The sequence below is a fragment of the Agrilus planipennis genome, unplaced genomic scaffold (assembly GCF_000699045.2).
Source record: "Agrilus planipennis isolate EAB-ADULT unplaced genomic scaffold, Apla_2.0 scaffold183, whole genome shotgun sequence".
In the NCBI taxonomy this organism is placed as follows: domain Eukaryota; kingdom Metazoa; phylum Arthropoda; class Insecta; order Coleoptera; family Buprestidae; genus Agrilus; species Agrilus planipennis.
The window spans coordinates 548578-574213 of record NW_020438983.1 but is presented as its reverse complement, the minus strand read 5'-3'; the positions used below and the strand labels follow the sequence as shown (position 1 = coordinate 574213).

At 34.4% G+C, this 25636-nt stretch overlaps 1 protein-coding gene across 1 annotated transcript in view; it reads left to right on the top strand.

Annotated features, from left to right (window-relative positions):
• The first annotated feature begins 18391 nt into the window (after window positions 1-18391).
• Window positions 18392-25636, top strand: part of LOC108737784 (protein Fe65 homolog) — an 86548-nt gene continuing 79303 nt past the window's right edge. The window contains exon 1 of the mRNA XM_018470882.1: window positions 18392-18539. The gene's annotated coding sequence lies outside the window, so the exon portion shown is untranslated. The remainder of the gene's footprint in view (window positions 18540-25636) is intronic.

Genomic DNA, 25636 nt, shown 5'->3' with positions numbered 1-25636 from the left:
GTCACTCCATAAAACAACCGGAAATGATATAATTTCAAAAATACTTTAACTTGTAAACTATAGCAAAAGCTTCAAATCGATATCTCTTTTTGTTCCCCGTAAACTTTAATGAAAGGTTTAAATCACCTTGTATTTTCTCGCTTATACGACAGCCCAAAAAATCCATTTACTGGTTTCCGTTCCTTTTACCGCTGCTATATTTGGAAGCTTATTCATCATTCCCAGATCAATAAAAGCACATTATTAATGCCCTTTTGTTTTTTTTTTGACAAAGTAAAAACTGTAATCCCCCAGTTTACAAACATGAGCACCAATTTATCAACGGATTGTGAAGGCATTTTTTTTCTGAAATTCCTTTTTAAAATTTCACTCAAAGTGTATTCGTATCATGTAAGCAATGGCAGCTGCTTAAAGTGGCCCATATTTTCATTGTCATATAAAGGCAACTAAAAGGACGTGATCAGGCACTTGTTAAAAAAGCCCTGTTGGACCTCGCGTAACAGTGACCCGCTTTACTACATTTCGTGCTCATGATTTATTCATCGAGTAAATGATTAATAAAATAAATCTATGTACGAGGAAATATGTGGATGTCACTAAACTAACATAGAATATGGAGAACGAAATGCTACGTTGATACAACTTTTATTTATTCTCTTTTACTGTTGTATTTTAGATACCTAGGAAGTCAGATAAGTGAGGATGGAAGGAGTAGTAGGGATATAAAGCAGAGGATAGCGCATGGTCGTGTCGCATTTAATAAAAATAAGTCACTTCTATGCTCGCGAACGGTTAATTTAGAAATTCGAAAAAGGTTGTTAAAGGTGTATGTTTGGAGCACGGCGTTGTACGGGTGCGAAACATGGACAGTGGGAGCGGCGGAAAAGAAAAGGTTAGAAGCGTTCGAAATGTGGTGTTATAGGCGGATGATGAGGATATCGTGGGTAGAAAAGGTTAGAAATGAAGAGGTATTGGAAAGAATAGGAGAACAGAGGACTCTATGGAAGTCAATAAAAAATAGGCGAGATAGGTTGGTAGGACACCTTCTCAGGCATGAAGGTCTAGTCAGAGACATATTAGAGGCAGAAACAGGAGTTAGGAGGGGTAGAGGTAGGCCTATATTAGATTACTCTTCGCAAATAGTTAAGGATGTGGGCTGTTCTAGTTTTAGGGAAATGCGAAGTTTAGCTCAGGATAGGAAAGGGTGGAGGTACGTGTCCAACCAGTCTTAGGACTGATGACCTTATGATGATGACTGTTGTATTGTAATGTTGTAAATGTATTATTAAAAAGCTCTGAAGGCAGGTACACACATCATCATCATCATAAGGTCGGTCGGACACGCATCTCCACTCCTTTCTATCCTGAGCTAATCTTCGCATTTTTTTTAACACGAATTATATTTTACAATATTTTAGACAAAACTGTTGTTTTGATTGTGTCGGTGAGACAGCTAGCCCAGAGTATTGCCATTGAAATTTATCTTTTATCAATTGTGAGTATTTAAAGATAGTTCATTAAAACCAGTGACTATCCCAATTTTAGAACACCTCGAAAGTAAAAATAACAAGAGTGCAAGGGCCAATCTGAGGGAGTACGCAGTCGGGAAAATGCCTAGAGCGGCAAAAATGAGGAGCGTTAAAATTAAGGGTGCCGGGAGAATGCACGGAGAGAATACTCTTATAAAAATTGCATATCTGGGCACCCAGACAAAAAGTATTTGTTAAGCTTTTTTTTTTGAAAAATTACTATTTTAGATAGAGGCCGTAAATTCTTAGTCGAGCCATTAGATCACCCGAAATGTAATGATTGTTCACTTTTTTTGGGTTGAGAATACGAGGAAATTCACCCGATTTTTTTCCGATTTTACATTTGTGGACAGGCAACCCTTTTCGTTTTGTTTATGTATCACAAGTGTTCCCACCTAAGTTAAGAGAAGTACCTAGTTATTTCTGTTAGTTTGTATGTAGGTAATATAATACTGTTTGGGGATTACTTTTTTATCCTATAACGCGACGTTTTAGGGGATTCCCCAATTTAATTCGCTTGTCTATACAGCAAATAAGAAGTACAATTATTATTCTGGCTGAATATGGACGGGGATTACTAAAGGGTTATAAGAAAAAAATCGTATATTATTTTTTCATCAGTTTAACACAGTTTTCTACAGACTCCTAGTAATAATGTTTTGTGCTAGACAACCATTTCCGTCACATAGTTGCGTAGCATATTCGTTCAGAAACTCCAGTAGACGAACACGTCAGTTAGTTGTTAGTTGCACCATCCCATCTTTAGAATAACATGCTCATGATTTATATAAAGTGTCATTGTCAAGGGCGAAAAATATTATTTTTATCCGGGGTGAAGGTTAGAAGCCTTCGAAATGTGCTGTTATAGGCGAATGATGAGGATAGAAGAGGTATTAGAAAGAATAGGAGAACAGATGGAAGTCAATAAAAAATAGGCGAGATAGGTTGGTAGGATACCTTCTCAGGCATGAAGGTCTAGTCAGAGACATATTAGAGGCAGAAACAGGAGTTAGAAGGGTAGAGGTAGACCTAGGTTAGATTACTGTTCGCAAATAGTTAAGGATAGGAAAGAGTGGAGGTACGTGTCCAACCAGTCTTAGGTCTAGCAACCTTATGATGATGATGATCCGGAGTGGGTAAATTGCTAGATCGAGCCTTGCAAGAGTGACTCAAAATTGCTTGTCCGATTTCTCATGACTTTTCAAAATTAGCATTGTGTTCATATATCAAGGCTCTGTTTAACTTTGCTTGTTCCTTTTCTGTGTTGATAAGTTAATTAGTCTAGTTTATATGCAAAAAGATTTCTTTCTTGGTATGTTGCATTCTGCATAATTTTTCTCAAAACCCATTATTTCATATTGCATGCACGGCTATTACAAAGGGACACGCTATAACACGAAACATTCTTGCCAATTCTTTCAAACAGAAACCGATTAAAACGCAATAAAACAATTACATATTAATATTACTACATTCTGATTCCATGAATTACTACTGCTTGCTGACAACATTGTTTAGTTTTAGACAGAATTAATGAACACCGTTAAAATTGAAGTTGTTATTCATGAAGAATGCTTGTACTTAACTATTGGTTTCCTATGATTTTTCCATAATTAAATAAAATACCTTGTAGATTTGTTTATCTAGAGGATGCAGCAATGAGCTAGATCATTTGGAGATATGAGCACCTTTAGTGTCACTAGTGAATTTAAGTCATTGCTATAAAACGATTACGTATCTTTTTTATATAACAAAATGTATCATAAATTCCTGTTATTTACTTTCAAACGTTTCACCGGCTGCTACTGTCAGTATCATCAATAACACAGTAACCCTGCTTTCACACAGACGGTTTTCTAACGGCAACCGTGCCGTGCCGTGCCGTACTTTCATTTTGCTTTGCGTTCACACTGCACACGGTTTTTCACGGTTTAGTTTTGTTTTGATACATGACCAAAATGGACGAAAGAAAAAAAACGCATGTTGTTACTAATGATATGGCATAATCGCGGAAAAACACAAAAAACAAGAAGATTTTGGATTCATCCACTACTTGAAAACAGGCAATTGATGGGTGAACTTGTAACATTATTTCATGAGCTACGAGAGGATAGCTCCAAATTTTTTAATTATTTTCGAATTTCCATTAGGAGTTTCGATGAATTATGCGTAAAATTGCAAGATGATTTAAAAATTAGTAATAGTCATCAAAATTAATTGACAATGATTACGCTTTATTTAATATCAAGAGGGAAATAAAAAAAAATTGAGTATCAATCAGAAAACAATCTATCAGAAATAGAAAAAGGTTTTCCTTTCTGTTATGTAACGCTTTGATACCAAAAGAAATCAAATTATTAAAGTTTTCACTGTCTAGCTTATAAGAGATAAAAGAAGATTGTAATATATATCTGTACAAAACCTTGTTTCTTCAAAAATATCCGAGAAAATTTAAATGCTCATATTCAATATATCCTTTGTATTATCTTCCCCAATGATATATTATTAAGAAAGGAGGTAAATTTTTCTTAATTATATAATCTCTACCGATGCTTGGAGTAAGATTTTTACCTTGATAAAGACACTGTTCCAAATATTTTCACAGAGAATAATAATAATAATAGAAAGACAGATACAAAAGAATTCGAGTAGAAATATTTACAAAAGGGTGTAATATAATGTTTAGTCAAATATATGTTTTAAATTAAATATAGCGGTGTTATTATCCGCCACACTATATAATTTCTTCTGTTAACTGCACAATTCAGAGAGAAAAACGATCCTGAAAACAATTTTTGCCGTGTGAACACACGGCACGTGTGAATACTTCTATACACTTGCTTGTCTCACTGTTGCCGTACACGGCCACGGCGCCGTGCCGTTGCAGTCCCCATGCCGTGCTGCGACGGCAGCCGTGCACGGCTACGGCAGCAAACCGTGCTGTGTGAACGCTTGCATATAAACCAATGTATTACTATTATACACGGCACGGTTACCGTGCACGGCCACGGCAAAAAACCGTCTGTGTGAAAGCAGGGTAAGTTCATACCTATAGGTAATACACACGAATCACTGAAGATAGCAGCAGCAACCGACGAAAAATTCGAAAGAAATTTTACATACGAAATTGACAAATGCTTTTTTAATTTCTGCACCACGCTCCTTTTACGATGAGTTAAAAAGCAGTTAAATTTCCCGTTAACGAATGAGTTAATTGTAAGTTGAGGTCGTAGGTCAGTGCGCAGAAGAAGTACAGGACGGTCGACAGCGCAAAATAAAACAAAGTAGAGTAGCTGTCCGTGTGGGGAATTTAATGGCAACCGGAGGAGACGTTATGGTTTACGTAATTGGACCACATGAGTCTCGTATATATTCGTTCTGATTCCTCCTGGTTCCTCCACCTGCCTTGCATACAACGCGGGTCATAAACAAACTGCGAACTCGTATCCAACCTGCCACACTCGCATTATTTTCTTTAAATTAAACCTTCAAGAAACTCAGGTCGAGTCTATCCGACACCGTGCTGCACATAGTCGCTTTACAGTTTTCTATTCGTTAAATAAAATACTTTATTTCTCGCTGATATCGAAAAAAGGATCTACGAAAACCGTTGATAGAAAAATTATTATATAAAGACGTAAGACAAATCGATAGGTACACACCCTCTAATTTTTAGCATACAATGGATGTCGTAAACCAAATATAATACAATATTTTATTCAAAAGATTGGTCAGTGAGTTTCTATCGAATGCTATTCATTGAGAACGAATGGAATACTGTTAAAACTCCATCAAGTTTTAATAAAATATATGTTTCTTCTTTAGCACGGTAGAGTAAGTTCGTTTCATGCGAGTTGCTATGTAACGAAATCATGCAACGGATGTCCCCCTTCTATTCGGCCACCTAGTCGAGTTCGTAGTGGGGATCGCTTGAGCCGTGAGCGCCCTTCAATGCAACGTTCGTTACAGGCAACTCCGGCATGTATAAAATTTAAATTCATAGTGTACAAATAATACCATTAAACCAATTCTTTAACCCCTATCCCGGTATGTTTGTGTGTTTGAAGAAGTTTCACTTCAGTAGCGTGTTGTATAATTACACGTTGTATTTTTCCTTATTTAAAATATTTCAGATAAAAACGTTAAGTAATCATTAAGTATCACTCAAAGGCGTAGCAATGTATCGACCTCCACAAAAAAATCACCACTCTAAAAAAATCCTAAGAGTCGTCAGTAGCATCGTTATGGGCTTCTCCAGCTAATGGACTCATTTCAAAGCCAAAAATTTATTTAAAAAAGTACAAGTATATATGGCATACCCTGACTTTCCTAGTACTACTTATTAGCCCTATTTTTGTGGAGTTTTCTGGGGGAAGTGAGAAGAAAAGGACGGGTTTTGTTCCTTAATTTTCTAAGTCAGTTTTTCGCTGCTATTATTTCAATAATGGGTTGAAATTAGTATAATAATGTGTCATTAATGGAGAAGAATGTTTTTGTCTGAGTTATTAAATATATAAGAAATAACTTAATTTGTTATGTACTTAACTAAAACATTTAAAAAGGCCTGATGGCCAATGATAAGCCAGAAGGAGCCGACATACTATTTCTGAAATGCTTGTCACTAATGTTCGATGGAAGATTAAACTGATGAATATATGAAAATAAGAGAGACACTATCACTAATTACCAACAAATGTTTAAATTCCCTTTTTCTGTAAATAAAAAGCAAACATTGTGTAGTAGTAGAAGCCAAACACTTCTAGTTCCTAATTTTATTTTTTGTATGCGGACGTCATTGTGCGTATGTATTATTTATTATGTAAGCCTAAAAGAAAGAAACCAAACATCTCCCTTTGTAAGATTTAACTCGCAGAGCAATTTCGAAACGATCCACGGCTCCTCATCTGGAGTAAAACATCTTCACAAATGACACACTCAGCTTGCTATCAACGCTCCAGGGATAAAAACGGGAGGAGTAGCTTTCGTCGAGAGGTATGCATTTAACTACGTCGTTTGCGTAATTCCACGAAGGAAAATTTCGAAGAAAACGTGCATATTGTTGTCGAACCGTGAAAGGATGTTAAGAAAACAACAAAAAGGCGTAATAAGAAAACACTGTAAAGGTAAAGGGCGGAAAATACAGTAAGATAAAATGATGTTTCCATATGCATGAACGCAGACGTGCAAATTGAACAAAAATTGGAACTTAAAGAGAGAGTTAAAATTATTAAAAAGGAACATATTTTTTCACGTGAAAATGACGAGCAACAAGCATCGACAACATAGGCCAAGAATGAAATTACATCTACATGGCTTGACTGAAAGCAAAAGCAAGGCGTAGGAGTCTAATTAATTAACACAAAACTTCAACAATTTAGGTATTTTTTTTACAACTTTTTAAAAAAATACCTACTTTCACATTACATAATCTACTGTTTTTTACACCCTTCTATGAACGTGTTTATACTTTTGAAATTAAATCACTTCAAGAAAAGAGATAAACAAAATTTTAATTTAAGGAACAAAAACACCGGTAATATCCAATAATTAGCACATACATACTTCTTCATACTTCTTATGATTAGCCTTATTTTTGTTTATAAAAATGTTAGATGAATTTAATGATTTATAAATTGAAAATGTGTATAGGTAGGTACTTGATAATACCCTTTGGTATATGGGATAAAAATGTATTCTTAACGTGTGCACGTTGAAACACTAGATAATATTTTAATTAATAATAATATTTTAATAAATTAATAATTCGTTGTTTTATCGTNGATAAAAATGTATTCTTAACGTGTGCACGTTGAAACATTAGATAATATTTTAATTAATAATAATATTTTAATAAATTAATAATTCGTTGTTTTATCGTCATCATAGAATCATCAAACCGAAGATTGAGCCAAACTTCGCATTTCCCGAAAACTAGAACGTCCTACATCCTTAACTATATACGAACAATTATCTAATCTGTCTTAACCTGCCTCTCTTTATATCTGCTTCTGCATCTAGTATATCTCTAACTTTGTAGCACTGCATTTCTCAGAAGGTAGATGTAGTCGGGTCGATCAAAATTAGCAAAGTCCACAATAGTTTATCTGTGAGAATGGATGTATACTTCGTTTAGTTTCTGTAGCGATGTGACCTTCAGTTTGACCGGCGCAAAGTAGAAAAGAACAGTACTAGGCCAGAAAAGAAAGGAGACAACTCTTGGCCAAACTCTTAACCAGTGTATCCGTATAATCCGTACAGTACTACACGGAAAAATTGACCATTTTATCCATTAAAATTGCATTGCTCAAATGTGCTGTTATTGTACCAATTACTACTGAAAATATCAACGAGATGTTTATTTATATTTGAAGACATATTAAAAGTTTTAACGCTTGTTTTCGACTGGCACTACTATTCATGATTGAAAACTTTTGAGAGGTACTGTACGAAAAAGTACGTTTAATGAACAACAGTCAAGAGTATAATGAGCTTTTTTCTCCCTACCTACGATTTTGCCAGCGCGCATCCAAGATATTGGAAAAGGTTCATCGTTAAAGAAAGTAAATGAAGTATACCTTATTTCTTGTTTTCACTTAGGATTGTAGTTATTTGTTGCGTTTTGAACACGCCCTTATTAAGTTAGGATATGCTTCATGAGGTGTACAGACAAAGTGAAAAGAGATAACTGAATAACAGTTAGCGGTGCAGCGGTTAGAGGTTGGTTAAATACGCTATAGATCAGTGTCGGCTTTATAACTGCTTGGTTGGAATTATATCGTTGAACATTCTTTTAAGTCCGATACTCAAAATGCGCAAATTCTACTTTTCTGCATGCCTTTCTATTAAACATTAGTTGATGTAATATTATTCCTTTTTCTTTATTAGTGTCCGCTGCAATTTCTACCTGACATCTCTTTTCTATGTTTACGATATTCCTTATAACGTCTGTAGTAAGTAGGCGTTCTGTGTAATTAAGTTTTCCTTGCAACCTAACTGCGGACTAAATTCAAACTTCGAAGTGCCTGAAATCATTAACGCTTATTGTGGACATAAAGCCACATATAAACTTGATTTTTAAAATTATAATTCGTCTTAATAGTTTTGAAGGGGTGCAAAGGCAATTAAAACAATTGTCTCAATTTCCACCAAATATTTCGGCAGATTGTACGCATAGCATTTTCCGTACAACAAACGCAATTTATAAGGTCAGACCAAGCGGTGGACAATTTTTAAGTTAATCTAGTTACTAACCTCTTTTTACTTTTATTTTAGTACTCACCAAGACCTCCACACTCATTCTTGAATTAAAGCATTAGTTAAAAATGAAGTCAAATGGTTGGTTAGATAATATTCGGCATTTAACTTCCACCCCTTTTGGATCCACCTCCTGCTCTTATCAATCAACCCTTTTGTAGTGTTGTATAAGGCCATTCCTACCTTTTCCACCCACTTTTCGCCTTCTCATATAATACTTTTGTCTTACAACCTTTGAAAACATTATTAGTTTTTCATTTGACCGATTTATCTTTACATGAGAATCTTACATTTACCCCATTCTATACATAAGGGTGCTACATTCTTTGCGATTTCAAGAAATATTTTCGGTAAATATACATATATATGGTGCGAAAATTTTGGAGACTTATTTGACTATTCTGGTACAGGCCTGACGCTGGAAGCTGGCGGAAATTTTAAAATGGCGTGGATGCGCGATCGCAAAAGTAGGCAATTTTAGGTATAACGATTGCAGCTCTCTTTCTTCAGTATTCCTATCATGGGCGTATATTAAATATTCCAAAACAGGGATCAGTGAGCAAGTAATAGACAGACAAACAAAAGAAATAATTGTTGATGTTGGTGACAGTGATAGAGATTCCCATGATGACAGTGAATGAGAAAACTAACTATAAAACAAAAGCAATAGGTTTATTTTTTCTTTTTGGTAAGTTATGTTTCTACATTATTTTTTAGTACGCCACTGTCCTATCAGTATTAATACTATAATTTACGCCTACTGAAAGCTTATTTGTGTATCGGTTCCAAGTGACTTACCCAAATAGGTCATAAATGGGCAAGTACCTGCGCGACCGCTCGCCAGCNTTACATTATTTTCTAGTACGCTACTGTCCTATCAGTATTAATACTATAATTTACGCCTACTGAAAGCTTATTTGTGTATCGGTTCCAAGTGACTTACCCAAATAGGTCATAAATGAGCAAGTACCTGTGCGACCGCTCGCCAGCTTCCTTCGTCGGACCTGTACAACAAACACACACGATTCATTCCCTTCCGTTCTAAATAGCAAAAGCTTTAATTCTACACATCCCTATATTCAAATAATAATAATATATAAACTGTTTAAACTGATTCATACATTCTGATAAATTCTGTCAATTAAAACGAATCTAGACAAATAAAAAAATCCGCGCTAATAACAAAGAAGAACTTATACAAAGTAAAATTGTTCAATACAAAAACAACAATTTTAGTAGATACGATTTTGTCAGATGTGTTAGTTACAAGTTTAGTAATATAGTTTTTAAGTCGTATTATTATTAAGTATAATGAGTTATGCAAAAGTATTAATACTAACGCATGTAAAAACACCTTAATAGTATTATTTTTCACAACGATCTGAGATTTGGTTCGTAATTAGGTCGTTCATTACGGCTTGTCAGGTGAGCGAAAGCATTTGGTCCGCAGTTAGGTCACGACCGTTTTAAATAACCTTTTTAGAATTAAAAAAAAAAACGCTCGCGAGCACAGGAGTGATTTCAGTTGAAATAATACGAGTTAGTATTCAGTGGTTTATGGGTTTATCTTTCTTAAAGTAATTTTTTTTATTATTTTCCGTCACTGTGCGTTGAATGTTTCCAGCTGTGCATAGACAAATTAGTTAATTAAATTCTGTGGAAATTCTGCTATTATTACAGCTACCGCACGATACCGATGCAATTTCCTTCTCAATTACGTAAGGGCACGTAGACCGACCGGGCTCCAGGTAGAATCTATCTACTGGGGCGCCTCGTCTAATGCCACCGAAAACTCGCTGCTCCCCGATGTAATTTTCTACGTAATGACTCCTTCATGCCGTCCATTTTGAGTATACTGGAGATGATTACGTTTATTACCCTGTCGACGCAACGGTCAAATCCACAAAAGTGACATTAATGATCTCCATAATGGCACTCGAAACTGATTTGTTCAACAAAGCTCTTTTTATTTCCGTAAATAATTCCGACTGTGAATGACGGGGGATACCACAATAATTAGCATGTATAGGTAATACTAAATTGTGAAGTATTAAAGTTTTGATAGAACGATTAATTTACTACCGCTTTGCTACTCAAAGACGTTTTAAAGTAGGTACATGTTACTTTTTATTTTGTCAGTATGTTAAGAAAATTGCTGATTGCTGCAAAACATTCCCACATAGTAGGGTAAGAAATTCAAAAACAAGACGGCTTCTCTCGTTCTTTAAAAATATAATTACTCAAAAAAGGTAACTGCAATATAAATACGTATACCTAAGAAAAAACACCCTTACTGAAAAGGATAAATTTGTGAAAGAATTAAGTATACAAGTAAAAGTATCAAAAGTAATTTCCAATCAGAATTGCAACAATATAATTTACCTACTTTCACTTGTATGCTTACGAACGGTTAATTTAGAAAATCGAAAAGACTTAAAAGTGTTTGGAGCGCGTCGCTGTACGGGTACGAAACATGGACGGTGGGTGCTGCAGAAAATAAAAGGTTAGAAGCGTTCTAAATGTGATGTTACAGGCGAATGATGAGGATACCGTGGGTAGAGAAGGTTAGAAATGAAGAGGCATTAGAAAGAATAGGAGAACAGAGGACTCTATGGCAGTCAATAAAAAATAGGCGAGATAGGTTGGTAGGACACTTTCTCATGCATGAAGGTCTAGTCAGAGACATATTAGAGGCAGAAACAGGAGTTAGGAGGGGTAGAGGTAGACCTAGATTAGATTACTCTTCGCAAATAGTTAAGGATGTGGGCTGTTCTAGTTTTAGGGAAATGCGAAGTTTAGCTCAGGATAGGAAAGAGTGGAGGTACGTGTCCAACCAGTCTTAGGACTGACGACCTTATGATGATGATGAAGACGTATACAATACAAATCCTTAAACTATACAAAAATTAAATAACATTAGAAAAAAAAACAAATAAGTTTGTTGGCAATATCTGCAATATTTGCTGTAGTTTTCTTGTAAACCCTATGAAAATTAACAATAATATGATCAAGGAGAATATTTCTTTTTTTTGTTTTGATATCATTTCAGAATTTTTGAGTACCTACTACAATATCTACTAATTAATGGCTGGTATGCTTCTCCATATGTTAAATTGTATATGAGAATTATAGAGGCAGCAAACGGATATTTGAGTTCCTAAAATATTTAACTCATAAAGGTTTTCTTTTTAATATCCCAAAAATAGAAGTTTCTGAAAAGCAAAAACGAGTTTTCTTTCCAAATACATCTTATGAAATGAACAATGTAGTAAGCATCTATGAGTATATTTTATACTATTTCCGATTGCGACCAATTTAAAGTTAAACGTTTCGGCGACCCTGCAGCTAGACCAATCGATCCGGTCTTTATATCAATGCAATGCTTTATTATGGTATTTGTATGGGTTGTTGACCGGTAAACACAACCGTATCACACGGATTGTAATTCGGAACACAAAAGGTCAGTTCAACAGTAATATATTTCCACGCTATGACTATGGAGTTACTTTTGAAGGAAGAATCTCAAACTCCAAACGTTCTCAATTTCTGAGGAAATGAGAACTTTTCGAACGAGAAAGCTGGAAAACGGCAAGTTTTAGACGAGCAATACTACCTGCACATGCACTTTGACCAAGATACAGATAAAAGAAAATGGTAGAAGTTTTAATGACTTCCCCAAAAAGTTTTCTGATAATATTTTCGTACCAAAGTTTCTTAATAAATTCATATCAAATAACGACGTTACTATGAGATAAGTCAGTTTTGTTTTTGAGAATTATATTTTTGCAGTTAACTTGCATTTCAAAAGTAGATTATATGTAACAAAACGAACGGAATGAGTCTATTTAGGGGCTTTTCCTGGGTCCAAAATCCTAAAGGTTCTGGTTTGAAATATCACGCAATTCTTTTCCAAAAAGTTCTTACATATCGATTACAACGTATGTATGTATCTACATATAGTAAACATCCAAACTACTATAGCTTTAAAGTAACAAATGTTGAAGTTAATTTATTGGTAAATATATAACTGGAAATGTGTTTGATTTAAAAGCAAATTGCAAAACTAGGAACTAATACCATTTTAATTATAAAAATATTGAAAAATATAGGAAGGTATACTTCGTTTAGTTTCTCCAGCGATGTGACCTCTAATTTGACCGGCGCAAAGTAGAAAAGAACAGCACTAGGTCAGAAAAGAAAGTAAGTAAAGAGCGTATAATCCGTACAGTACTACACGGAAAAAATGACCATTTTATCCATTAAAATTGCATTGCTCAAATGTGCTGTTATTGGTATCAATTACTACTGAAAATATCAATGAGATGTTCTATATTTGAAGACATATTTAACGCTTGTTTTCGACTCGCACTACTATCATGATTGAACAAACCTTTTGGCAGGTACTGTATGAAAAAGTATGTTTAATGAACAAGAGAACAAGAGAACAAGAGATTTTGCCAGCGCGCATCCGAGACATTGGAAAGGGCAAATCGCTAGAGAAAGTAAATGAAGTATAATACTGTCACGAAGTATCTGTGAATTTCAAGTCGACATCTAATTTTGTTTAGAATTAAAAAATCTCTGACAGACGATACAACCTTACAAAGGAACTAGCTACTATAACACAAAATATGCATCAAGAAACTGTATTTTTTCTTTCCGATTAAGCAAAATACGTCCATCATACGTGCTGCTAAAATAAATGCGTGTCATTTTCAAAAACTTTCCCTGACACCTCATTCTTTAATTACAATATTTGCCAGCATTCCTCAAAGCCCGCGCTCTGCATGCCAGTTAAAAGCCTTTTCAAATTCTCCATCCATCATACCCTGTCACGCATACACAAGGGAACAGCAGCTTAAAACCTTCCAAGTTTGCTAGTTGATTCACCTCCAACCCTAACTTCATTTTATTGTTTGCCAACAAACAAACTGTAGGTACTATATCCTCGGAAAGTACTATGTTTACATCATACACTATATTCATCGTGAACATATAATCATCTTTTTTAAGCGATCCGACTGGGAAATTCAAAGACAATCTGGAATGACCCACTTTCTCTTTATCAAAATTGAAATCCAACTTTTTCGATATACTTACACTAAAATTAATTTAACTGAAACTTCTTCCGTGTAAATATTTATTTTCTAAAATAAAAATTAGTCTTATCATAGATACGAGAAGTATTGGAAGAATTTATTGTTTACTGTATATGCTACAAAATAAACATGGTGTACTGAAAAATACTCTTAAAATAACGTAGTACTACTACTAATAGTAACAGTGTGCCTATCTTTGTGTTTTACGAAATAACACCTTACAATTGCACACCTATATCAAATGGAATACGTATTTGACTAGGAAGTCTTTTGCAATCCTAAAAGTCTACAAGGATGCACATGGGAGTCATACAGAAACGCTTGCAGCTTACAACATACAGGTGCACATAAGGCACTCCTGGCTTTGCAATATTAACGCATTAGAACTGTAAGATGTGAAACGAACAGTGGTTATACAATATAGAATTCATAAGGTTCTCTATTCATCGTAACGGTACTCTTTCATTCAATTTCCGAAAAAAGCTTTAACGACAATAATATTCTTGATTATTTCGTTTTAAATCTTGTATACTTTTATGATCGGTCTTTTCCAATAAATGTTCATCATTGCATCAATTTGATTTCTAATATCAACCGATAAAATAATTGTAACCTAATCCACGAAAAATATGCTTATCAAAATATTCTACCAAAAATATCCCTGTGGGAAAATTTTCCAATAATAAAAACTCAAAACAATATTTTTATCGATTAGTATTGTTAATGATTATCATATTCTATAAACATTATACCTTAAATTTATTGCTTCAGTTAAAATTACTTAATATTTTTAAATGATATAGTCATAGTCATTATATTAAGGGGGACTAAAAAGATTTGCAATATATCAGCAGTTGTTTTAGTCTTCAATTCATACAATCGTTAGTGATTGTAGGTACTTATAGTCAAGTACAGAAAAATTCCTAAAAGGAGAAAGTCCCGAGGACCACAGCATTGAACAAATGGTTTAAAAAAGACGATGCTAACCTCATTAGTATCTACTTTTGCCGTTACAACATGGCAATACTAGACCACGTTTCCAAGGATCAAGCTGCTACCACATCCAGCGTACAGTTGAGACTTGGCGCTATTTGACTACTATTTTTCTTAGTCCATGACCCATTTCCTTCATGTGTGACATTCCAATAATCAGGAAGTATAAGCCAGAGTGGTGGAGTTTTTCTCGTCAAAAGATAAAAACTAGTATCAACTTGGAAAAGAAGAACTTTAGAGTTAGATCTTTCAATATGAAACCCTACATAGAGGGAAGATCGTGCAAGAATTACCATGTTGTCCCATAATATCTGTGCCATTGACTAACAATAGAAAAATTACCATGCTAGTACAGTAAAATTTCTTATGTTTGCTAGTAAAGTTTATGTTCTCTTAAAAATGATTGGACTAATATTGAATTTTGTGAATATATGTTTCTTGCGCTACCCTTATAGTTACGAGCATGGTTTATTATTTTTCTAAGATTGTTTTTCCGTGTACAGTTTGAAAACTAAACATATACCTACGTTTTTGAAGTTGTGCAAGTATTACGAAATAAAATGTAAAAAGGGTAAAATAATACTGCAAAAGTTTTGACTCAATCTCTTTTCTAATTAACACAATGAAATTAATGGAGAACATGGAGTGTACCACGAAATGATTCCAATGAACTTGCTATATTTTTGATAATTTGGCACTACGGTTTATTATTTCTCGTTGGGATGTTTATTAGTTATACGATACGTTGTCGTTAAAACATTTTTTCGTGGAATACGTATTTCAAGGATAATGATAAATTGAAGCACTTCGCCATGTGTAACTTTTCACTTTTGGTTGATTATAGAACGCAGTCTCTATTCCTTTATAGTGCCTTCACAACTTTTTTTATAAATTTTCTTTCTTGAAAGACCTTTTCTGAACTTTCACCGGCTTTTTGTTTTTTTTTTTAGATAATTTAAGGAAAATGTAAAACGGACCCAAGAGAGCGCGTATACAACGAAGAGCGTCAGTTGTTGTAAAGTTTGTTAACTAATTTTCGTTACGTATATATGTATATGTATGTCTGTGAAGAAGTGAAACTGTTCGGTTTTTTTTGTTAGACACTATGAAAGTTCTGAGATTGAGAGTAAACTCGTCGACCTAACAAAATTTGTTAAGTGAGAGAGACAGAAAAAATATTTTAGTGCAAGTCTTATACTATGCTCTATGCTCGCGATTGATTAATTTAGAAATTCGAAAAAGATTGTTAAAGGTATATGTTTGGAGCGCAGAGCTGTACGGGTGCGAAACATGGACGGTGGGCGAGGCGGAAAAGAAAGGGTTAGAAGCGTTCGAAATGCGGTGTTACAGGCGAATGCTGAGGATACCGTGGATAGAGAAGATTGGAAATGAAGAGGTATTAGAAAGAATAGGAGAACAAAGGACTCTATGAAAGTCAAAAAGGAATAGGTTGGTAGGACACCTTCTCAGGCATACAGGAAGAGGAGTAGAGGTAGATCTAGATTAGATTACTATTCTCAAAGAATTAAGAATGTGGAATGTTCTATAGTAGTTTTGGGGAAATCTGAAGATTGGCTCAGGATAGGAAAGACCATTCTCTATGTTAATGTGGAGTTAATGTTGTAAATATTAAACTGGATTTTGGTTGAACAGATCATTAAGAGAACTAATTTAATTTTAATTTATAAAAATTAGAGGGGTTAAATGCAAGAATATTTAAATAAATTTATTAAAAAACGATCGGCATTTCACCCGCACAATACTAGATTTAGATCTAATTTTAATTCACCATCTGTTAAAAAAAGATTACTGCAGAAAACATTATTTGTTGAAAGTGTCACTTTTTAACGCTCTTCCTGATGCAAATAGCTGCGAGTCTGAAGATTTTTAATAGACTTNATAATTCAAAAAAGTGTTTAAACAACGGAAAATTCGATACCTAATTAAAATTTATCGGCAATTAGCGGAAATTCGTTGTTTAACAGACAGAACCAGGTGTTAATGCTATTATAATGGAACCGTTTTAATGCTACAACAGATTTTGCGCGCCGTTAAGTGTAACATATTTATTAACAAACAACGCAACAATCATATCATTTACGCCCAGCAGCCTATGAAAACGTCTGAGCATCGAGAGCGTACATGTATGCAGCAGTCAATCTGTAAAACTTGGTATTTTACATAACGGCCAGGAAACTAATAAAACATAAGACTCAGTTTAAAAAAGATTGTTTCTGGTTTTTCATCTCCATTTTTGGTGTGAATTAGTCTTTTTAATTGGTATATTATACCTATTCCGTATGCACCAGCCTCTCATCTTAATTTTGACGTGTTTTTTTTTTAAAATTATTTCAAGTTTCTTACTTATTAAAATTTAATTTGTAATATCAACTAAAATACCTAGTAAAATTTCTCGTCGACCTAACAAAATTTGTTAAGTGAGAGAGACGGAAAAAATATTTTACATTTTTACAAATTCGGGTCCAAATTGTAATTTTTATTATTTTCGCTTACGAAGGAACGTGCTAGTGGGATAAATTGTAAATATCACTTTAATATTTAGGTAAATTTTACTTTTTTCATTTTCTTCGTGTAGGCATTCTTGGAGAATCATATGTTATAAGAAAATGAAAAACAAAGATAAAAAATCAAACAAACACCATAATCTCCTTTACATTTTAAAGGTGGTATTTCGAATAAGTGAAAAGCCAGCAAATATTTGCCAGGTCTCGTACAATTCAGAAAGTTAATTATGCAAAAACAACGACGCAACTAAATCTTTTAACATCTGTTGTTTCCCTTTAAACAGCAATTTGGACGACGTTATGCGTCTACAATGTCATTTATGCTTCGAATAGCTTCTTCTCTTGCGTATTTAGGACGGAAATTATTTGAAACCTTTGCCTTAGAATGGCGGGTCTGGAAAAGTAATCTCATTGAAATAAGCGTTTGGGTACACCGACAAACGTTGGTTAATTAGTCATTTGACTCATTTTCTCGAATGGTATTATTTGTCTATTTTATAAACAAAAATCCGAACTTTATCCAAAATTACGAGAACAAAATATAAATTCAGTGCAAACATGGGTTAAATTAATCAATGGATTTTCAAGAAAACTGTAAACGAAATTTCCTACATATTTCCTGTAAAAGGATGATAATATTGGAGTATCGTCCATGACAGTGTTGCCCCTTTACAGTGGTGCGTGCGCACTCTTCCATATTTTGCATTTGATCGAATTTTCCAAGACCCGTGTCATGAAAAATACGACGAGGAAATACGTTAATTTAATCGGTACAGGAGCAATTTCCAATTTGGCCCATTGTCGCACTACTTGTAGATAACGATTTTGGGAATGATAAGGACTCATTTTTGAAATAAGTCGATCCCGCGTGAGGTAAAAGAGCGGAAATCAATAGCGACCCGCATCCCCATTGGCAGGGTGTTAGGGGATTGGGGTAGAGGGGGCGCGACGTCGGTATAGCAACTGGCGTCACTCCCCGTTTTTCCTTCTTCAAGTTAGCATCGCGACGCGTACCGTAAGACAATTCGATAACCTGGTGCAGCTGAAATTTCAAAGTGCGTCATGCGATTCATTTTCTTCGAGCAACTGTAAAAATATTTTCTTGCAATTTCCATTCGTTTGTTTGCCTTTCGGGACAGGTAAGCACCTATTTATAAATTATCTACTTTTGTAAAATTATCTGAAAGAAATAAACGACCTTTTCTTAAGCTACCGGAAGATTTGAAAAGCCGATATAATTTTTCTTGTTCAAATTGTAAGGGAAAGGTCACACGAGCTCTACAAGCATACTGTGTCGTTTTCTACATACGTTTTTAGAAGTTTCCAGAAAAGTGTTTCTAACAATTGTGTAACTTATCAATCAAACCTAAGTTTGTCTATATGTTTTGTCTAACGGTAGAAAATTGAACTTTTCGATTAAATATTATGGAAAAATGGTTAAGACGTGTGAAAAACCGTCAAGGCGATCGATTTAGCTTTATGAAGCTAAGCGTTTTGTAAAATTTCATCCCAATTAATTAAAATGATATGCGACTGAAAAAAAAGCATTTTGCCTTGTAGACAAAATCGAAATAATTGGGATAGCTGATAGTACAACATTCTGGAACTAACTGTTGTTTAAAACGTTTAATCAAAAGAAGGAAGTATTGCTAAAGGGACTTTCGAAGTCCAAGATATTTTTTTAATCAGAATCATTAACTAAAAATCTCTGATTTTGATGTATTTAAGTTGGAACGAAACAATTGCAAAGAAGTGCGCAGGTTTAAATGTCTATATTCGAGTGTTAAGTTGTACTAGTTGTATTTTATACTACCTTTTTCTTTATAGAGTAAATATAAATATACCTACTTCAAGGAGGTAAGTTTCATTCCTGCTTGTTAATATAATTACTTTAATTCATTTATGGTATCATGTTTTCAGAATAATCAAACGAAAATTTAAATTTAAATCTAGTAAAAAGTTATTACAGAGTAAATCCTTGCACAAAATGTGAAGAGAACCAGTAAAGCATTTGGAAATTTTCAGCAATATTGACTTTAAAAATCCGGATATAATGTATGTACTTAAAAATTTATATGTATTTTAATATCAACCATAGAAAAGAGCAGTATCTGTGCATAATATCACAAAAATGTGATATCATAACAAAAATATATTAGGTGTAATGAATAATACTGAAAGTATTTCTTGTCTTTTTGGATTGGAGAAATTGAACAACTGTAGTAGTAAAATAATGGTTTCATTAAATGTACAGTATATTCTGTTAAACTAATCATAAAAGACAATATTACCCCTACAAATTAATTACGTAATTGAATTCACAATCAACTGTAAACAATTTCATATTTTTTTTTAATTAATACAATCCCTAGGCAAAAATTTTCAGTCTCTCTCCAGTCTCTAAGAGTTTTTCAGCGTCTCTGAGAGGCTCTCACAGTCTTTCACAGTCTCTCAGTTATTGCCTAGGTGTTTTTATGGATCTCTCTCTCTGTCTCTGTATGAGAGAATCGAACGATAAAATTGTTAATTCAGAGATTCGAGTCTCTCACAGAGAGACTGAATCAATAAAACTGAAAAATTGAGAGACTCGAGTCTCTCGTAGAAAGACTGGAATCTCTGAAATATGTTGAACTTTTAGAAAATTTTAACCATGCCTATCGAGACACCACTTATTGAGAGATTCGAGTCTCTCGTTCAGAGATTCGAATCTCTCGTTCAAAGATTCCAGTCTCTCTTTCAGAGACGATACGGATACGAAATGAGGATCTCTCTTTGAGCGACCCGATTCTCTCGTTCAGAGACGCTAAACAGTTTTTTTGACAGTCTCGCTTTCAGAGACTCTGAGAGACCGAACATTTTTAGAAAAGCCAAACACAATTTTATACAGTAAATTTTATTAATTGATTGCTATATAGTATAAAACAGTGCCGTAAGTTTATCCGAGTAATAACATGGCTTTGATTAACTCTTTTAATTCAACATTTTCTTAATAAGAATGCTACAAAAAAATTATTTCGAAAATCCATTTTAATTGTTGACTGACCCCGACTTCTGCGTCTTGTATAAATAACGTGACAGAAAGGTCATACTTTTTGTTTTTTATTGGAGCAATTCGCAGATGTTCGATGTCGAAATGTGACAACAAAATAATCGCACTCGTTATTCATTTTACAAAGAACGACAATGGCAGCGGCGCCAGTGTTTTATTTGAAAACAGAACAAAACTGCAGTTTCAAGCTAAACTTTGAGCAAGTTTTCGAGTGCGCACTTCTTGTAAATTACACACACATACGTAGTTATACCGTACATTTACAGCGACGTAGTTACATGGAAAGCGTCGTTGTAGGAACGACATTCCTTTACACTGGGAGACGCAAATTGCAATCAGCGCTGGTTGTTAAGAACTTGCCCGAAAACGTCACAAAAGAAAAATACTCAGAAGGTCGTCAAATTATTGCTCAATGCTCATTAAATTATCATCAAAACTAATTGAAGAGTCCACGTGCCTTCGAGAGTTATACACCACAGACCGCACCCTGTTTATCTTATATACAATTGTACTACAGTATCATTATTTTCATACTTGAAACTTTACCTAACAAAGGAAAACGACTAAAAATTTTAAAAATGGAGAAAACAGTAAATCAATAGCTTCATACTTCATCATAAATGCACCAAATAGGTTCGAGTTGGAGAAACTTTGAGTCAAGAAAAATTTCTGCTTTATCGTCGCACTTTTTATTTTTTGTTTCGAAGATATAGCTTTTTCGTATATTAAGGACATGCATGCGTATTAGAAGCGGAAATATGAGTTAACATGGAACAGAAGTTGACTTAGGTTAGAATACTCTCCATTTCGATGCCCTCCACAAATAGTTATTTACGTAAGCTGCTGTGGTTTTTGAGAAATTCAAAGTTTCAATAAAGGAAGAAGTAGAGGTGAAGAAGTACAGTGAAAGCTCTTTATTCGCGAGGTATGCGTTCCATATGGAATGGTAGTTAGTACGGAATAGTAGGGGATAAGTTCTAAGGTTCCAAAATAACACCGATAGGTATGAGAATAAAATCAATTTATTAAGAAATTCGCAATTAAAATTAATTGTTATAATCACCTTTAGACAACGGTTTAAAAAATTTAGTGATCTTTTCTTCTTTTGAATTTTGAAATTAGTCCACTCGGTTACATCTTTTATAAAAGTCGCCTCGGTACGAGCCAACAGTAGGTACTCAAAAAATGCCAATACGTTGAAAAACAAAACAGAATCCTTTTCTATTTACTCGATTACATCTTTTATAAAAGCTCCCCCGGCACGTACCAACAGTACATATTCAAAAGATGCCGATTCAGTAATACTCGCGCCGTAGATTAAAAACATGTTTATCGGTTCTAGATATCATGAGTTTAATATTTGGAACAGAGGTTTGAAATCTTGCAGTAAGATAGTTAATGTTTTTTTCTAAAGCCTGTCGAAGGCTATTTTTTAATTTCTATTGAAAATAGGCGTCCTATAAGAAGCATAAACTTTAAGCACTTGTAGAAGCTTTTAATAACCATATTATTGAAAACCAAAAACGTACCGAGTTAATGGCAACCTTTGTCTGTTACCATTCAAAAAATCACATATTTATCTCGCAGCGTTACATCACAATATTTAGAATAGAAATCCATGTTTTCGGAAAAATTCACACTAGACACGAGCGGTCTATTGCGGTTAATCCCCTTAATAAATGACATCGAATCCTCTTCTGTTTACTTATTGCAATTTTTTCACCCGCGAATAATGAAAACGCGAATAATAAAACCAAGGAATTTTTACTGTAAAGGTATTGTATACATATCAGTAGAGTCTATACTTTATAGAAATCTATGATATATCTTATAAAAACGTTTTTAGGCAATATAAAATGACTCACTGAAAACTGTTGCTACCTTTCCTACTATAACTTTCGTTCTCTTCTACTCTGGCCACCACAGTTGGAATTAGGGGCCAGACGTGAAAATTGGATACAGTCTGAAAAGGAAGGGCTTGAGTCTACAATAAAATGCAACAGTATTTACTTTCAATACCGTTTTTGTACGCACATATGTGTACTATGTACGCACATATGTGTACTATTCTTATGTGGTAGTAATTTTTTATCTTTTACTTTCCTATAACGCTCATTTCATTTCGAAATGCTGCACTTACATGTATCTACGTGTCCCCACAAGCACAGGGGATAGATACGTGATTTCAACTTTCAGCTATATACTCTGCATACACTGTTCCATACATACGTTTGGATAGAATTCGTTTCTCACATTTCCTTTTTCCGATGTGAAGTCGAAATCGAAAATGCAATATTCAGGGGTAAGTTTATCATAGCCGAGTCTCGGAACGTACTATACATAAACTGTAGTTTCCGGCTTTGTACCGAGCTCAACAAAAGCGTACGTTTCGCTAGTGTTACAAAAGAATATTCAAATTCAATCGAATCAAAATTGACAAAGTTGACGTCTTTTTCAGTGTTAGAGATTTGGTCGTACCCCTTTTGCATTTTTAACCGATAATTCTGAATACAAAAAGAGTGTCACGTTGATAACGTCTACATAAATACTGGACAAGTAAGGTTCGTTGTGGTGAATTAAGAATGAGTCCCTCTCATTTCATTTATTTGTCTATCAGAATCTTCTATTTTCTACCTTGTAATAATTCCGGTTTTTTCTGTCTTCCGGTGTCTTTTTAGTGTTTTAATGATGAAGTTAAAATTCAATAATTTAATGACATGAGTATCACTTTACATACATGTTCTACGTATCCATAATTATTCAAAAATCTGTACGTTAGTAACAAAATTTTGTGGATGTAAGCGAGCTGGTTATACCATTAACTAATTACTCAAACATTTTATAATAACTAACTAAATGACCTAATGTTGCAGTTTAATTAAAACTTTTAATTAATAACCATAATCTTTTATGTACCTACTGAGCATGTTTAAATGACAGTATTCAGTAATGGTAAGACCACTGATAAGATGTAGTTGTGATTGTGGCTAAACGACTAGGTACTGACATCGAATATCCTTAGGATGACAACGTTACGATAGCCATATGTTTCATAAAATGTCATGTATTTCGTAAAAATGAGCATTGTCTTCTACTGTAACCCTATCATCCTAAGTATACCTGTCAAATTAATCAGGGGATATTATTGAACCAATTATAACGCCGCATTTTTCAGTTATCGTTCAGAGATTTACGACGGAATTAAGATGTTTAAGGTGTGAGAGAACCCTGATTCACATATGCGAAGAGTAATTTCGTATATTTGACCTTCTTTAATATTAACGTTGCAACCTACTTCTACATGTTATATGTGCTGTTGTTTCTTAAGTCATCATCATAAGGTCGTCAGTCCTAGGACTGATTAGACACACACCTCCACTCGTTCCTATCCTGAGCTAATCTTTGCATTTCCCTAAAATTAGAACATCCCACATCCTTGACTATTTAAAAACAGTAACCTAATCTAGGCCTACCTCTACCCCTCCTAACTCTACCTCAAATATGTCTCTGACTAGAGCTTTATGCCTGAGAAGGTGTCCTACCAATCTATCTCGTCTATTTCTTATAGAGTCCTCTCTATTCCTATTCTTTCTACCTCGTCATTTCTAACCTTCTCTATTCACGGTATCCTCATCATTCGCCTGTAACACCACATTTCGAACGCTTTTAACATTTTCTTTTCAGCCGCGCCCACCGTCCGTGTTTCGGATCCGTGCACATACACCTTTAACAATTTTTTTCGAATTTCTAAATAATCGTTAGTGAGCATAGAAGTGACTTCTATTTATTGAATGCGACTCGATCCTGCGCTATCCTCTGCTTTATATCCCTAGTATTCCTGACTTACCCGACTTCCTAGATACCGAAAATCAGCCACTTCTTCTAATTCTTCGTCTCCTATCTTTATATTCGTTCTTTCCCTACTTTTTCTTCCCTTGCATACCAGTAATTTTGTTTTACTTNCCTACTTCTACATGTTATATGTGCTGTTGTTTCTTAAGTCATCATCATAAGGTCGTCAGTCCTAGGACTGATTAGACACGCACCTCCACTCGTTCCTATGCTGAGCTAATCTTTACATTTTCTTAAAATTAGAACATCCCACATCCTTGACTATTTGAAAACAGTAATCTAATCTAGGCCTACCTCTACCCCTCCTAACTCTATCTCAAATATGTCTCTGACTAGAGCTTTATGCCTGAGGTGTCCTACCAATCTATCTCGTCTATTTCTTATAGAGTCCTCTCTATTCCTGTTCTTTCTACCTCTTCATTTCTAACCTTCTCTATCCACCGTATCCTCATCATTCACCGATAACACCACATTTCGAACGTTTTTAACCTTTTTTTTTCCGCCGCGCTCACCGTCCGTGTTTCGGACCCGTGCACATACACCTTTAACAATCTTTTTCGAATTTCTAAATAATCGTTAGTGAGCATAGAAGTGACTTCTATTTATTGAAAGCGACTCGATCCTGCGTTAACCTCTACTTTATATCCCTAGTATTCCTTCCGTCCTGACTTACCCGACTTCCTAGATACCGAAAATCAGTCACTCTTTCTAATTTTTCGTCTCCTATCTTTATATTCGTTATTTTCCTACTTTTTCTTCCCTTGCATACCAGTAATTTTGTTTTACTTTTTATTTGTTTTCATACAATACTATTTTTTCATTACAGCTGCCATTTTATTTAAAGCTATCTCCAACTCCTCCTTGCTATATGTTAATACTGCTATATCATCTATCTATTTATCCCTAAAGTTGTACTGTCTTTAATGATGTTGATCACGTCTTCGATGTATAGATTAAAAAGTAGCATTGACAGTGTACATCCTTGTATGACTCCCATCTTAATATTTACTGCTGTACGTTGCTACTCCAGCTCTATAACTGCTTGTTGCTCTTTATACAAACTAACTATCACTCTTCTATCTCTGTACTTTATCAAATGCTTTTTCTAAATCTACATATCCTATATACGCGTTCTTTCCTTTTCCTATCGTTTTCTCTATTGTTACCCGCAAAGCTAGAATGGCCTCCCGCGTTCCTCTATTTCTTCTAAACCCAAATTGATCTTCCCCTAATAGTTCTTCCGCCCTTTTTTCCATCCTCCTCTGTACAATTCTAGTTAAGATTTTTGACGCATGGGAAGTTAAGCTAATTGTTCGAAATTTCTCGCACCTATCC